At 43.5% G+C, this 13,276-nt stretch overlaps 1 protein-coding gene across 1 annotated transcript in view; it reads left to right on the forward strand.

The window, feature by feature from the left end:
* Window positions 1-12,382: 12,382 nt before the first annotated feature.
* Window positions 12,383-13,276, forward strand: part of B4GALT1 (beta-1,4-galactosyltransferase 1) — an 81,149-nt gene continuing 80,255 nt past the window's right edge. The window contains exon 1 of the mRNA XM_022551697.3: window positions 12,383-12,624. The gene's annotated coding sequence lies outside the window, so the exon portion shown is untranslated. The remainder of the gene's footprint in view (window positions 12,625-13,276) is intronic.

The following is a 13,276-nucleotide window of genomic DNA, read 5'->3' on the forward strand; positions in this document are numbered from 1 at the left end:
GCCATGGAGCAACTAAGCCGGTGTGCCACAGCTACTGAGCCTGCGCTCTAGAGCCCACAAGCCACAACTATTGAGCCCATGTGGCACAACTACTGAAGCCCGTACGTCTAGAGCCCGTGATCTGAAACAAGAGAAGCCAGCACAATGAGAAGCCCGTGCAACACAACGAAGAGTAGCCCCCGCTCGCCGCAACTAGAGAAAGCCCACGCGCATCAACGAAGACCCAGTGCAGCCAAAAATAAATAAATAAATTTATAAAAACAAAACAAAAACGCCCCCAAAACCCTCAAAGTACTGGAAATTTAACGATGAATAGGATAGATGTGGTATATACCCCCAGGGACCTTATACTTGGAGGCTAGGGCAGGACAGACCTGGAACAAGTACTATACAGGTAAAATCCAGGTTTATGAGAACTGTCAAGAAGAAAAAAAATTTTCCTCTACCTTTCTCTGCTCTTCTGTCTGGTCTAAGAATTAAATTGACACGAGACGGACTAACAGGAGAAAATCAAATTTAATTACTTATGTACAAGAAATCCATATTAACATGAGAGATTCCAAATACAGGCAGCATGAGGTATATATGTCATTCTGGACTAAGGAGAAGGGAGCACGTGTCTGGGACTTCAAAGGGAAGGAAGGCAATTTGTAGGAAGATGAAAAAAAGAGCAAATGTTTGTTAAATGTTTGCTGGGCCATGTAGAAACAATGGGACAGAGAGAGGAATTTTAACAAACAGACTTTGCTAGTTTCCTGCCTGTCTACCACACCTAGTTCATATTATACTATAGATAGCTCTGGTGATAGTTCTCTTTCCTGGAGAAGGCCCTCTCTCTGAATTCTTTTAGGTGGTTAAGGGGGAGGTGAAAAGAAAACAAAGAAAAAAACTTCCTGAGTCTTTTGTTTCTTCCTCATGCCAAAGAGACGTATTCTGGGGTGGCAAATTTTGCTCCCCTACAAAATATATCACAGGGTTGTGAGAACATACAAGCTGAGAACTGAAGGACGGGGCAGGGGTTGGGTGGAAGAAGATTGGAATTAGGATGTCGAGGAGGGAGAGCATCCCAGGCAGGAAGAAGAGCACGAGTGATGACAACTCCATCATGAACCAGCATCCTCTGGAGACAAAACAACACTCCAGCTGAGCTGGACCAGCTGAGGGGCCTGATTTTTCACCTCCCCCCATTTTGAGCCCTCAGGTAATACATTGGTAAGAAGACTTTTTCCTTTTCCCCCGAAGCAGCCTATCAGGGACCAGTCCCTCCTGTCCAGACTGTTCTATTCCTTATTTATTTATTTTTTATAAATTTATTTATTTATTTTTGGCTGCGTTGAGTCTTCGTTGCTGCGTGTGGGCTTTCTCTAGTTGCGGCGAGCGGGGGCTACTCTTGGTTGTGGTGCGCGGGCTTCTCATTGCAGTGGCTTCTCTTGTTGTGGAGCACGGGCTCTAGGTGCGTGGGCTTCAGTAGTTGTGGCACACGGGCTCAGTAGTTGTGGCTCGTGGGCCCTAGAGCGCAGGCTCAGTAGTTGTGGCGCAGGGGCTTAGTTGCTCTGCGGCATGTGGGATCTTCCCAGACCAGGGCTTGAACCCATGTCCTCTGCATTGGCAGGTGGATTCTCAACCACTGCGCCACCCGGGAAGCCCTGTTCTATTTCTTATTGAGCTGTTGCATGGGGAGAAACACAAAACACTTCCAAGAAGGCCTTGACACACTGAACATGATCTGTATATGCATTCTTCCCTTTCATTCATACCCCTTTTGGCAGAGAATGCTAACTTTCATCCTAATAGCCATTATCCCCACCTTACTTACTCCTATGTTGGGGGCACCATGTATCTGGCTAATAAAACCACATTTCCCAACCTTCCTTGCAAAGGGGGATGTCTAATGAGAGGTCAGTGGAAGTGATTGGGTGGGATTTTGGGAAAACTGTTTAAAGGAGTTAACTCAGCAAGCACCCCTTTTCCCTTTCCCCCTATTCTTCTTTCTTTGTCCCTGGGACATGAATTTGATGGGTGAGCTCCAACAGCCATCTTTCACTCATGAGGTGATCTTGAAGATAGACGTCATGTGCTGAGGATGGCAGAGCAGATGACAGATTCCAGCTTCTGAGACCTTGTAGAATCCCCATACCAGCCTGACCTGCCTGCAGATGGTTTATTATGTGAGAGGAAAATAAGTCCCTATCTTGTTTAGGTCACTGTTGTTTTGAATCTCTTACCAGCGACTGGACAAAATTCCTCATTGGTGTAATCCTAAAAGCCCTCTTGTAATTTATTTTCTCTCCACTAAATAGTCCCCAAGTCATCCATTCAATCATTTAGTCATTTGCTCACTGAAGCACTCTCTGATTGAAGATAGCCATCCTATATTCTAGTATCAGATGAGATTATGTGGGTATAAAAGAGTGTTGTAGGGCTTCCCTGGTGGCGCAGTGGTTGAGAGTCCGCTTGCCGATGCAGGGGACGCGGGTTCGTGCCCTGGTCTGGGAGGATCCCATGTGCCGCGGAGCGGCTGGGCCTGTGAGCCATGGCCACTGAGCCTGCACGTCCGGAGCCTGTGCTCCGCAATGGGAGGGGCCACGGTGGTGAGAGGTACGCGTACCTCAAAAAAAATAAAGAAAGAAAAAAGAAGAGTGTTGTAAATACCAAAGCATTAAACACATATTAGATTGTGTTATTTTAACTAATATTATGATTTGTTGTTGCTCAAGTGTCACAATTGAGGAGATTTTAGTGTGTAGCAATTTGCTAGAGGGAAACTCCCATTAAGTTGTGTGAAATTCAGTTCTATTTGATGTTGTTAATAAAAAAAGCAAGGGGTAACCCAGTGCAAGTGCTTCTCAAACTTTAATTTGCACAGAGAAATACTTGAGGATCTCATTAAAATGCAGGTTCAGACTCAGGGGGTCTGAGGTGAGGCCTCAGATTCTGCATTTCTCACAAACTCCTGGATTAGGCTGCTTGCCACCCTGGACCTTCGAATAGTGGGGACTTAGGAGATCTTTCCCCGTGCTGGGGAAAGAAATGAAGAGAGAGGAGAAAGGGAAGCTAAGGGCAGAGAGGAGAGCATTTCAGAAAATGGGAAACAGTTTCTTTTAGAGGCTATATCTCCAAGCAGGTTGGTAACTTAATAACAGCCAGGAACTCTGCAGACCTTATTTTGTTTAATTTTTACAACCGTATATAAGGGGAATTCTAATTCTTAGTCTACAGTTGAGAAAGCAAGTGGAAGCTCAGAGAAGTTAAGGGATATGACCAAAGTCACACAGCAGGTCAGTGGCAGGGATGGGATTGCCACCTAGGTTTTTCAGAGGCCAGAGCCTGTGTTTCTTTCCAGGCCCCTTGCTAAAATTCCAGGGGGACATTTACTCCTTTTGCTGAATTCTTCCTCCTCACCCAGGAAATGCTGGTCAGGGGAGGAGGACGAGGCTGCCCTAGGGAACCAGGCCCCCAGTACTTGGATGTTTGGCTCAGCTCTAATTTTTCTGAAAGGCTTTCTGTGGCTGCTAAGCTCTGTATTTTTTGAACACTGGGGCCTTGGTAGTGGGAAGTAAGGTGGGTACCGGTGGGATGTTTATAAGTTTTGCTGGACAATTTCCATTTCGTAAGCCCAGTCTCCTTTCTGGAGGTTGCCGTGGTCCAGAGCAGCAGGAGTATGTCCTGGGAAGTGGAGGCCACAGAGGTGAGAGCAAACCCTGCTCCAGCTCTGACCCGGGACCATCGCTTTCTCCCTGGATGCCCTTGAAGGACTACTAAAACCTGACAGTTTGGCCCAGCAATCAGCAAACCGGCAAGTGCCAGGCCCCAGTGAGGATCCTTGCTTCCTCCCAAGATAGGAGATAAATGGGCAGTTTGTGTCCCCATAAAAGTTCCGCCACTCAGGGTGGAGCCTCTGCCATAGGCTCCCACTGATGGTGCTGTTCCCCAGGGCTCGGGTGTAAATCAGCTATTTCCTTCTCCAGTTTCCCACATGTGACTAGCCTTTGTCTAATTTCACCACCGTGGGGAGCTGGGGAGGGTTCCCTGCACAATAAATCTTTCATTGGGAAGGTGGTTTTATCATTAGAAAGGATGATGCTAAAAAAAGAGAGGATGTAAGTGACTAATGTGTTCAGGGATGATGAAAGGAAGGGCTCAGGGTGAGAAGAAAGGGATGAGGCTGGGATCGCAGAGCAGGGTTGAGGAGGTGTGGGTGGAGAGAGTCATGGAGACATGCCAGGAATGCCGGTGCTGGGCCTGATTGCAGAAGAGCATGAAGGAGCTTCCTGGTGAGAAGAGAAACCAGGATGCGTGGTGTGCTTCCCTCTCCTCTCCTGAGGACTGGCTGTGGTCTGCTTGGACATTAGCTCCACCGTTGTGTGGAGGCTATTGGACGCATTGGTTTCAGGTCTTGGATTCAGTCACAGCAGCAACACCAGAAGTGGGGACGGAGGGGCAGCAGGGGCAGTCGTCTCATGGAAGGATGTCCAGGGCACCCTAGTGTGTGGTGTCTGAAGGGGAAGGACTTAATTAATAGCATCTACTCTGACTGAGCCCAAAACATCCTCCAGCCTTCATTCCTGCAGGGACCTTTCCTGCTCCCAGGCTCCCCCTCAATGCTAATTTTTGAGACAGCATCAGCATTTCCAGGGCAGTGAAGGCCAAAGCCACCAGTTGGGCTGCAACACTGAGTGGTATTGGATATCTCAGATTACCCTAACTCTGGCTGGTCTAGTCCTAGAAGCAGAAGAAGGCCAGGAAAATGTTCCCTGGAGCCCATGGCCTCCACTGTCTCCTGGCCACCTCTCTCTTCAGGGCCATGCTATTCTAAATAGTTGATGATCTTGCTGCCTCCACTTCCCTGATTCCCATTCTTCTGGCACTCTACAGTGTAGCTTCTGTCCCACCTCACCGCACTGCACTGAAACTGCTCCTACTAATGGCATCAGCAATCTGAAGCCAAATCCAGGGGCCACTTCCCAGTTCTTACTTTTTCTTTAAATTTTTCATTTACCTGTCGATTACAATTGTTTCTTCTTGAAAAATCTCAACTCTAGGGCTTCCTAACTAGGGATCCATGAGAGATTGTCTTAAGGAAGAAACAACATGCAGTCTTTAAAATTTTTATACCAAGTGTTGTACAAATCTGCATCTTTCTAGGGAGGATGGTCCAGGGCATTCATTGGATTCTCAGAAGGGATCAGTGATCTGCCAAAATGTCAAGAACCAGTGCCCTTGAAATCTGTATTGGTTAGAATTAGGTTCTGCTGGCAGTGATCCAAGGTAACCGTGGTTGATTTGTTCTTCATGTATACAGAATCAGTCCTCAGAGCTGGAAGGGTGACTCTTTCTAGCTCTGCTCTGCCAACACCAGGGTGTAGTCCTCAACTTCATAGTCCAAGATGGTGCTCCAAGCAGCATGTTGGAAGGAGGGACAAAGAAGAATATAAAGGACATGCTCCTGCTGTCTCTCAAAGATTCCCAGGAGCTGCTATGTGACACTTTCGCTTTTATATTATTGGCCCAAACTTAATCTCATGGGTCAGATCTATCTGCAGAGAGGCTGGGAAATGTCCTTATACTGGGTAGTCTATTGCTATGGATGAAAGGGAGAATAGATATTGGGGGGCAGATATCAGCACTTGTTAGAGCTTCTGTGACACCACCAGTGGTGGATACTGTGATTCACACAATCCCTTTCTACTTCCTTCTAGTTTAAGCTGGGAAGACACACTACCTAGATGCCCTTGCAGCTGGCATTCCAAATGTGATTTAGGAATTGCTAATTCAGTGAACTTGCACAGGACTTGAACCTGGAGCTAAGTGGAGAGAAGGGGCAGGTGAGGCATCAATTTTGCAGGTGCGGATTGTGGCAGACTTGTTTCCTGGTCACTAGCTTCCTGGTTTAGCAGCTTCCTGTAGCAGAGTGGTTGTAGCTTCTTTCCTGATCGTGACGATAGAGGCATGATGATCCTGAGGGCTTACAGTTATCTCTGGAAGCTTCGTTGTTTTTTTTTTTTTGCGGTACGCGGGCCTTTCACTGTTGTGGCCTCTCCCGTTGCGTAGCACAGGCTCTGGACGCGCAGGCTCAGCGGCCATGGCTCACGGGCCCAGCCACTCTGCAGTATGTGGGATCCTCACGGACCGGGGCACGAACCCGTGTCCGCTGCATCGGCAGGCGTACTCTCAACCACTGCGCCACCAGGGAAGCCCTGGAAGCTTCGTTTTAAGTCTACTCCTCCAGGCCTTCCAGCAATATTGTGAGTCAAAGCTTGGCAAATTTTAATGTTCATCTTGGCCTGAGGATCCAGCTAAAGGGTAGATTCTGATTCAGTAGATCTGGAGTGAGATCTCAGATTCTGCATTTCTCACAAGCTCCTGGGTAATATCTGATGGTTAGGATGAATTTTTTTTTTCTGCACCTCGCAGCTTGTGGGATCTTTAGTTCCCTGACCAGGGATCGAACCCGGGTCCTCGGCAATTAAACTGCAGAGGCCTAACCACTGGACCCCCAGGGACCTAGGATGGATTTTTAGTAGCTCAGTCCTAAGGTGTCCTCTGCTTACCTACATCTGATTGTAAATTCATTTCTGCTTTAACTACCTAATGATGGTTTCTGATTCTCCTAATTTTTTGACTGTTTCTTCCTTGTCTCTTTTAAGAGATCTTCTTCCTGTGTATTTTTTTAAATCTTTATTTATTTATTTTTTATACAGCAGGTTCTTATTTGTTATCTGTTTTATACATATCAGTGTATATATGTCAATGCCAATCTCCCAATTCATCCCAGCACTATCACTCCCCACCCGCCCCCGCTTTCCCCCTTTGGTGTTCCTACGTTTGTTCTCTACATCTGTGTCTCTATTTATGCCTTGCAAAACGGTTCATCTGCACCATTTTTCTAGATTCCACATATATGCGTTAATATACGATATTTGCTTTTCTCTTTCTGACTTACTTCACTCTGTATGACACACTAAGTCCATCCACATCTCTACAAATGACCTGATTTTGTTCCTTTTTATGGTTGAGTACTACTCCATTGTATATATGTACCACATCTTCTTTATCCATTCTTATGTTGATGGACATTTAGGTTGCTTCCATGACCTGGCTATTGTAAACAGTGCTGTAATGATCACTGGGGTGCATGTGTCTTTTTGAATTATGGTTTTCTCTGGGTATATGCCCAGTAGTGGGATTGCTAGGTCATATGGTAGTCCTATTTTTAGTTTTTTAAGGAACCTTCATACTGTTCTCCATAGTGGCTGTATCAATTTACATTCCCACCAACAGTGCAAGAGGGTTCCCTTTTCTCCACACCCTCTCCAGCATTTGTTGTTTGTAGATTTTCTGATGATGCCCATTCTAACTGGTGTGAGGTAATACCTCATTGTAGTTTTGATTTGCATTTCTCTAATAATTTGTAATGTTGAGCAGCTTTTCATGTGCCTCTTGGCCATCTATATGTCTTCTTTGGAGAAATGTCTATTTAGGTCTTCTGCCCATTTTTTGATTGGGTTGTTTGTTTTTTTTTAATATTGAGCTGCATGAGCTGTTTATATATTTTGGAGATTAATCCTTTGTCCATTGATTCATTTGTAAATATTTTCTCCCATTCTGAAGGTTGTCTTTTCGTCTTGTTTATAGTTTCTTTGCTGTGCAAAAGCTTTTAAGTTTCATTAGGTCCCATTTGTTTATTTTTGTTTTTATTTTCATTACTCTAGGAGGTGGGTCAAAAAAGACGTTGCTGTGATTTATGTCAAAGAGTGTTCTTCCTATGTTTTCCTCTAAGAGTTTTATAGTGTCTGGCCATAAATTTAGGTCTTTAATCCATTTTGAGTATATTTTTGTGTATGGCGTTAAGGAGTGTTCTAATTTCATTCTTTTACATGTAGCCGTCCAGTTTTCCCAGCACCACTTATTGAAGAAACTCTCTTTTCTCCATTGTATATTCTTGCCTCCTTTATCAAAAATAAGGTGGCCATAGGTGCATGGGTTTACCTCTGGGGTTTCTATCCTGTTCCATTGATCTATATTTCTGTTTTTGTGCCAGTACCATATTGTCTTCATTACTGTAGCTTTGTAGTATAGTCTGAAGTCAGGAAGTCTGATTCCTCCAGCTCTGTTTTTTTCCATCAAGATTGCTTTGGCTATTTGGGGTCTTTTGTGTCTCTATACAAATTTTAAGATTTTTTGTTCTAGTTCTGTAAAAAATGCCATTGGTAATTTGATAGGGATTGCATTGAAACTGTATACTGCTTTGGGTAGTATAGTCATTATCACAATATTAATTCTTCCAATCCAAGAACATGGTATATCTCTCCATCTGTTTCTGTCGTCTTTGATATCTTTCATCAGTGTCTTTCTGAGTACAGGTCTTTTACCTCCTTAGGTAGGTTTATTCCTAGGTATTTTATTCTTTTTATTGCAATGGTGAATGGGATTGTTTCCTTAATTTCTCTTTCTGATCTTTCATCATTAGTGTATAGGAATGCAAGAGATTTCTGTGTGTTAATTTTGTATCCTGCTACTTTACCAAATTCAGTGATTAGCTCTAGTAGTTTACTGGTGACATCTTTAGGATTATCCATGTATAGTATCATGTCATCTGCAAACAGTAACAGTTTTACTTCTTCTTTTCCAATTTGTATTCCTTTTATTTCTTTTTCTTCTCTGATTGCTGTGGCTAGGACTTCCAAAACTATGTTGAATAACAGTGGCAAGAGTGGACATCCTTGTCTTATTCCTGATCTTAGAGGAAATGTGTTCAGATTTTCACCATTGAGAATGATGTTTGCTGTGGGTTTGTCATATATGACCTTTACTATGTTGAGGTAGGTTCCTTCTATGCCCACTTTCCGGAGAGTTTTTATCATAAATGGTGTTGAATTTTGTCAAAAGCTTTTTCTGCATCTATTGAGATGATCATATGGTTTTTATTCTTCAATTTGTTAATATGGTGTATCACACTGATTGATTTGCGTATATTGAAGAATCCTTGCATCCCTGGGATAAATCCCACTTGATCATGGTGTATGAGCCTTTTAATGTGTTGTTGGATTCTGTTTGCTAGTATTTTGTTGAGGATTTTTGCATCTATATTTATCAGTGATATTGGTCTGTAATTTTCTTTTTTTGTAGTATCTTTGTCTGGCTTTGGTATCAGGGTGATGGTGGCCTCATAGAATGAGTTTGGGAGTGTTACTTCCTCTGCAAATTTTTGGAAGAGTTTGAGAAGGGTGGATGTTAGCTCTTCTCTAAATGTTTGGTAGAATTCGCCTGTGAAGCCATCTGGTCCTGGACTTTTGTTTGTTGGAAGATTTTTAATCACAGTTTCAATTTCATTACTTGTGATTGGTCGGTTCATGTTTTCCATTTCTTCCTGGTTCAGCCTTGGAAGGTTATACCTTTCTAAGAATTTGTCCATTTCTTCCAGGTTGTCCATTTTATTGGCATAGAGTTGCTTATAGTAGTCTCTTAGGATGCTTTGTATTTCTGTGGTGTCTATTGTAACTTCTCCTTTTCCATTCCTAATTTTATTGATTTGATTCCTCTCCCTCTTTTTCTTGATGGGTCTGGATAAAGGTTTATCAATTTTGTTTATCTTCTCAAAGAACCAGCTTTTAGTTTTATTGATCTTTGCTATTGTTTTCTTTGTTTCTATTTCATTTATTTCTGCTCTGATCTTTATGATTTCTTTTCTTCTACTAACTTTGGATTTTCTTTGTTCTTCTTTCTCTAGTTCCTTTAGGTGTAAAGTTAGATTGTTTATTTGAGATTTTTCTTGTTTCTTGAAGTAGGGTTGTATTGCTATAAATTTCCCTCTTAGAACTGCTTTTGCTGCATCCCATAGGTTTTGGATCATCGTGTTTTCATTGTCATTTTTCTCTAGGTATTTTTTGGTTTCCTTTTTGAGTTTTTCAGTGATCTCTTGATTTCTTTTTTTTTTTTTTTTTTGACGGTACGCGGGCCTCTCACTGCTGTGGCCTCTCCCACTGCAGAGCGCAGGCCCAGTGGCCATGGCTCACGGGCCCAGCCGCTCCACGGCATGTGGGATCTTCCCGAACCAGGGCAGGAACCCATGTCCCCTGCATCGGCAGGCAGACTCTCAACCACTGCGCCACCAGGGAAGCTCTCTCTTGGTTTCTTAGTAATATATTGTTTAGCCTCCATGTGTTTGTGTTTTTTATGTTTTTATTCCCTGTAATTTATTTCTAATCTCATAACGTTGTGTTGGGAAAAGATGCTTGATATAATTTCAATTTTCTTAATTTTACCAAGTCTTGATATGTGACCCAGGATGTGATCTATCCTGGAGAATGTTCCGTGCGCACTTGAGAAGGAAGTGTAATCTGCTGTTTTCAGATGGAATGTCCTATAAATATCAGTTAAATCTATCTGGTCTGTTGTGTCATTTAAAGCTTGTATTTCCTTATTAATTTTCTGTCTGGATGATCTGTCCATTGGTGTAAGTGAGGTGTTAAAGTCCCCCACTATTATTGTGTTACTGCCAATTTCCTCTTTTATAGCTGTTAGCACTTGCCTTATGTATTGAGGTGCTCCTATGTTTGGTGCATATATATTTACAATTGTTATATCTTCTTCTTGGATTGATCCCTTGATCATTATGTAGTGTCCTTCCTTGTCTATTGTAACATTATTTTAAAGTCTATTTTATCTGATATGAGTATTGTTACTCCAGCTTTCTTTTTTAAAATTTATTTATTTATTTATTTGGCCTAGTTGGGTCTTTGTTGCGGGACACGGGCACTCTCTAGTTGCAGCGAGTGGGGGCTACTCTTTGTTATGGTGTGCGGGCTTCTTGTTGCGGAGCACAGTCTCTAGGTTTGTGGGCTTCAGTAGTTGTGGCTCACAGGCTCTAGAGCGCAGGCTCAGTAGTTGTGGCTCACAGGCTTAGCTGCTCCATGGCATGTGGGATCTTCCCGGACCAGGGCTCGAACCCGTGTCCCCTGCACTGGCAGGGAGATTCTTAACCACTGCGCCACCAGGGAAGCCCTCCAGCTTTCTTTTGATTTCCATTTGTGTGGAATATATTTTTCCATTCCCTCACTTTCAGTTGGTATGTGTCCCTAGGTCTGAAGTGGGTCTCTTGTAGACAGCATATATATAGGTCTTGTTTTTGTATCCATTCAGCAAGCCTCTGTCTTTTTGTTGGAGCATTTAATCCATTCACATTTAAGGTAATTATCCATATGTATGTTCCTATTATCATTTTCTTAACTGTTTTGGGTTTGTTTTTGTAGGTCCTTTTCTCCTCTTATGTTTCCCACTTAGAGAAGTTCCTTTAGCATTTGTTGTAGAGCTGGTTTGGTGGTGCTGAATTCTTTTAGCTTTTGCTTGTCTGTAAAGCTTTTGATTTCTGCGTCAAATCTGAATGAGATCCTTGCCGGGTAGAGTAATGTTGGTTGTAGGTTCTTCCCTTTCATCACTTTAAATATATCGTGCCACTCCCTTGTGGCTTGTAGAGTTTCTATTGAGAAATCAGCTGTTAACCTTATGGGAGTTCTCTTGTATGTTATTTGTCGTTTTTCCCTTGTTGCTTTTAATAATTTTTCTTTGTCTTTAATTTTCGTCAGTATGATTACTATGTGTCTCGGCATGTTTCTCCTTGGGTTTATCCTGCCTGGGACTGTCTGTGCTTCCTGGACTTGGGTGGCTCTTTCCTTTCCCATGTTAGGGAGTTTTCGACTATAATCTTTTCACATATTTTCTTGGGTCCTTTCTCTCTCTCTTCTCCTTCTGGGACCCCTATAATGTGACTGTTGGTGTGTTTAAATGTTGTCCCAGAGATCTCTTAGGCTGTCTTCATTTGTTTTCATTCTTTTCTCTTTATTCTGTTCTGTGGCAGTGAATTCTACCATTCTGTCTTCCAGGTCACTTATGCGTTCCTCTGCTTCAGTTATTCTGCTGTTGATTCCTTCTAGTGTATTTTTCATTTCAGTCGCTGTATTGTTCATCTCCGTTTGTTTGTTCTTTAATTCTTCTAGGTGTTTGCTCTTTAATTCTTCTAGGTCTTTGTTAAACATTTCTTGCATCTTCTAGATATTTGCCTCCATTCTTTTTCCCCGAGGCCCTGGATCATCTTCACTATCATTATTTGGAATTCTTTTTCTGGAAGGTTGCCTATCTCCACTTCATTTAATTGTTTTTCTGGGGTTTATCTCGTTCATTGATCTGGTAGATAGTCCCCTGCCTTTTCATTTTGTCTATCTTTCTGTGAATGTGGTTTTTGTTCCACAGGCTGCAGGACTGTAGTTCTCCTTTCTTCTGCTGTCTGCCCTCTGGTGGATGAGGCTATCTAAGAGGCTTGTGCAAGTTTCCTGATGGGAGGGACTGGTGGTGGGTAGAGCTGGGTGTTGCTCTGTTTGGCAGCGATCAGTAAAACTTTAATCCGCTTGTCTGCTGATGGGTGGGGCTGAGTTTCCTCTCTGTTGGTTGTTTTGCCTGAGGTGACCCAGCACCTGAGCCCATAGGCTGTTTGGTGGGGCTAATGGCAGACTCTTGGAGGGCTCACGCCAAGAAGTACTTCCCGGAACTTCTGCTGCCAGTGTCCTTGTCCCCGCGGTGAGCCACAGCCACCCCCCGCCTCTGCAGGAGACCCTCCAACACTAGCAGGTAGGTCTGGCTCAGTCTCCTATGGGGTCACTGCTCCTTCTCCTGGGTCCTGATGTATACACTACTTTGTGTATGCCCTCCAGGAGTGAAGTCTCTGTTTCCCCCAGTCCTATCGAAGTCCTGCAATCAAATCCCTCTAGCCTTCAAAGTCTGATTCTCTAGGAATTCCTCCTCCCGTTACCAGACCCCCAGGTTGGGAAGCCTGATGTGGGGCTCAGAACCTTTACTGCAGTGGGTAGACTTCTGTGGTGTAATTGTTCTCCAGTTTGTGAGTCACCCACCCAGTGGTTATGGGATTTGATTTTACTGTGATTGCGCCCCTCCTACCATCTCATTGAGGCTTCTCCTTTGTCTTTGGATGTAGGTTATCTTTTTTGGTGAGTTCCAGTGTCTTCCTCTCGATGATGGTTCAGCAGTTAGTTGTGATTCTCGTGCTCTCGCAAGAGGGAGTGAGCGCATGTCCTTCTACTCCACCACCTTGAACCAATCTGTTCTTCCTGTGTTTGTCCCTTAATACTGGTGTATCCCAAGACTCAGGATTAGGATCAAACTACAAACTCTTCCTGCATGATCCCCTTCATTCTCTAGCCTTCAATCACTATCTGTATGTTTCTCAAATCTTTATTTCCAATTTTTACTCTCTCCTGAGCCC

This window comes from Delphinapterus leucas, chromosome 6 (genome assembly GCF_059928025.1).
Source record: "Delphinapterus leucas isolate spDelLeu-1000000601 "Yukka" chromosome 6, BTC_Dleu_Yukka2, whole genome shotgun sequence".
NCBI classification, from domain to species: Eukaryota; Metazoa; Chordata; class Mammalia; order Artiodactyla; family Monodontidae; genus Delphinapterus; species Delphinapterus leucas.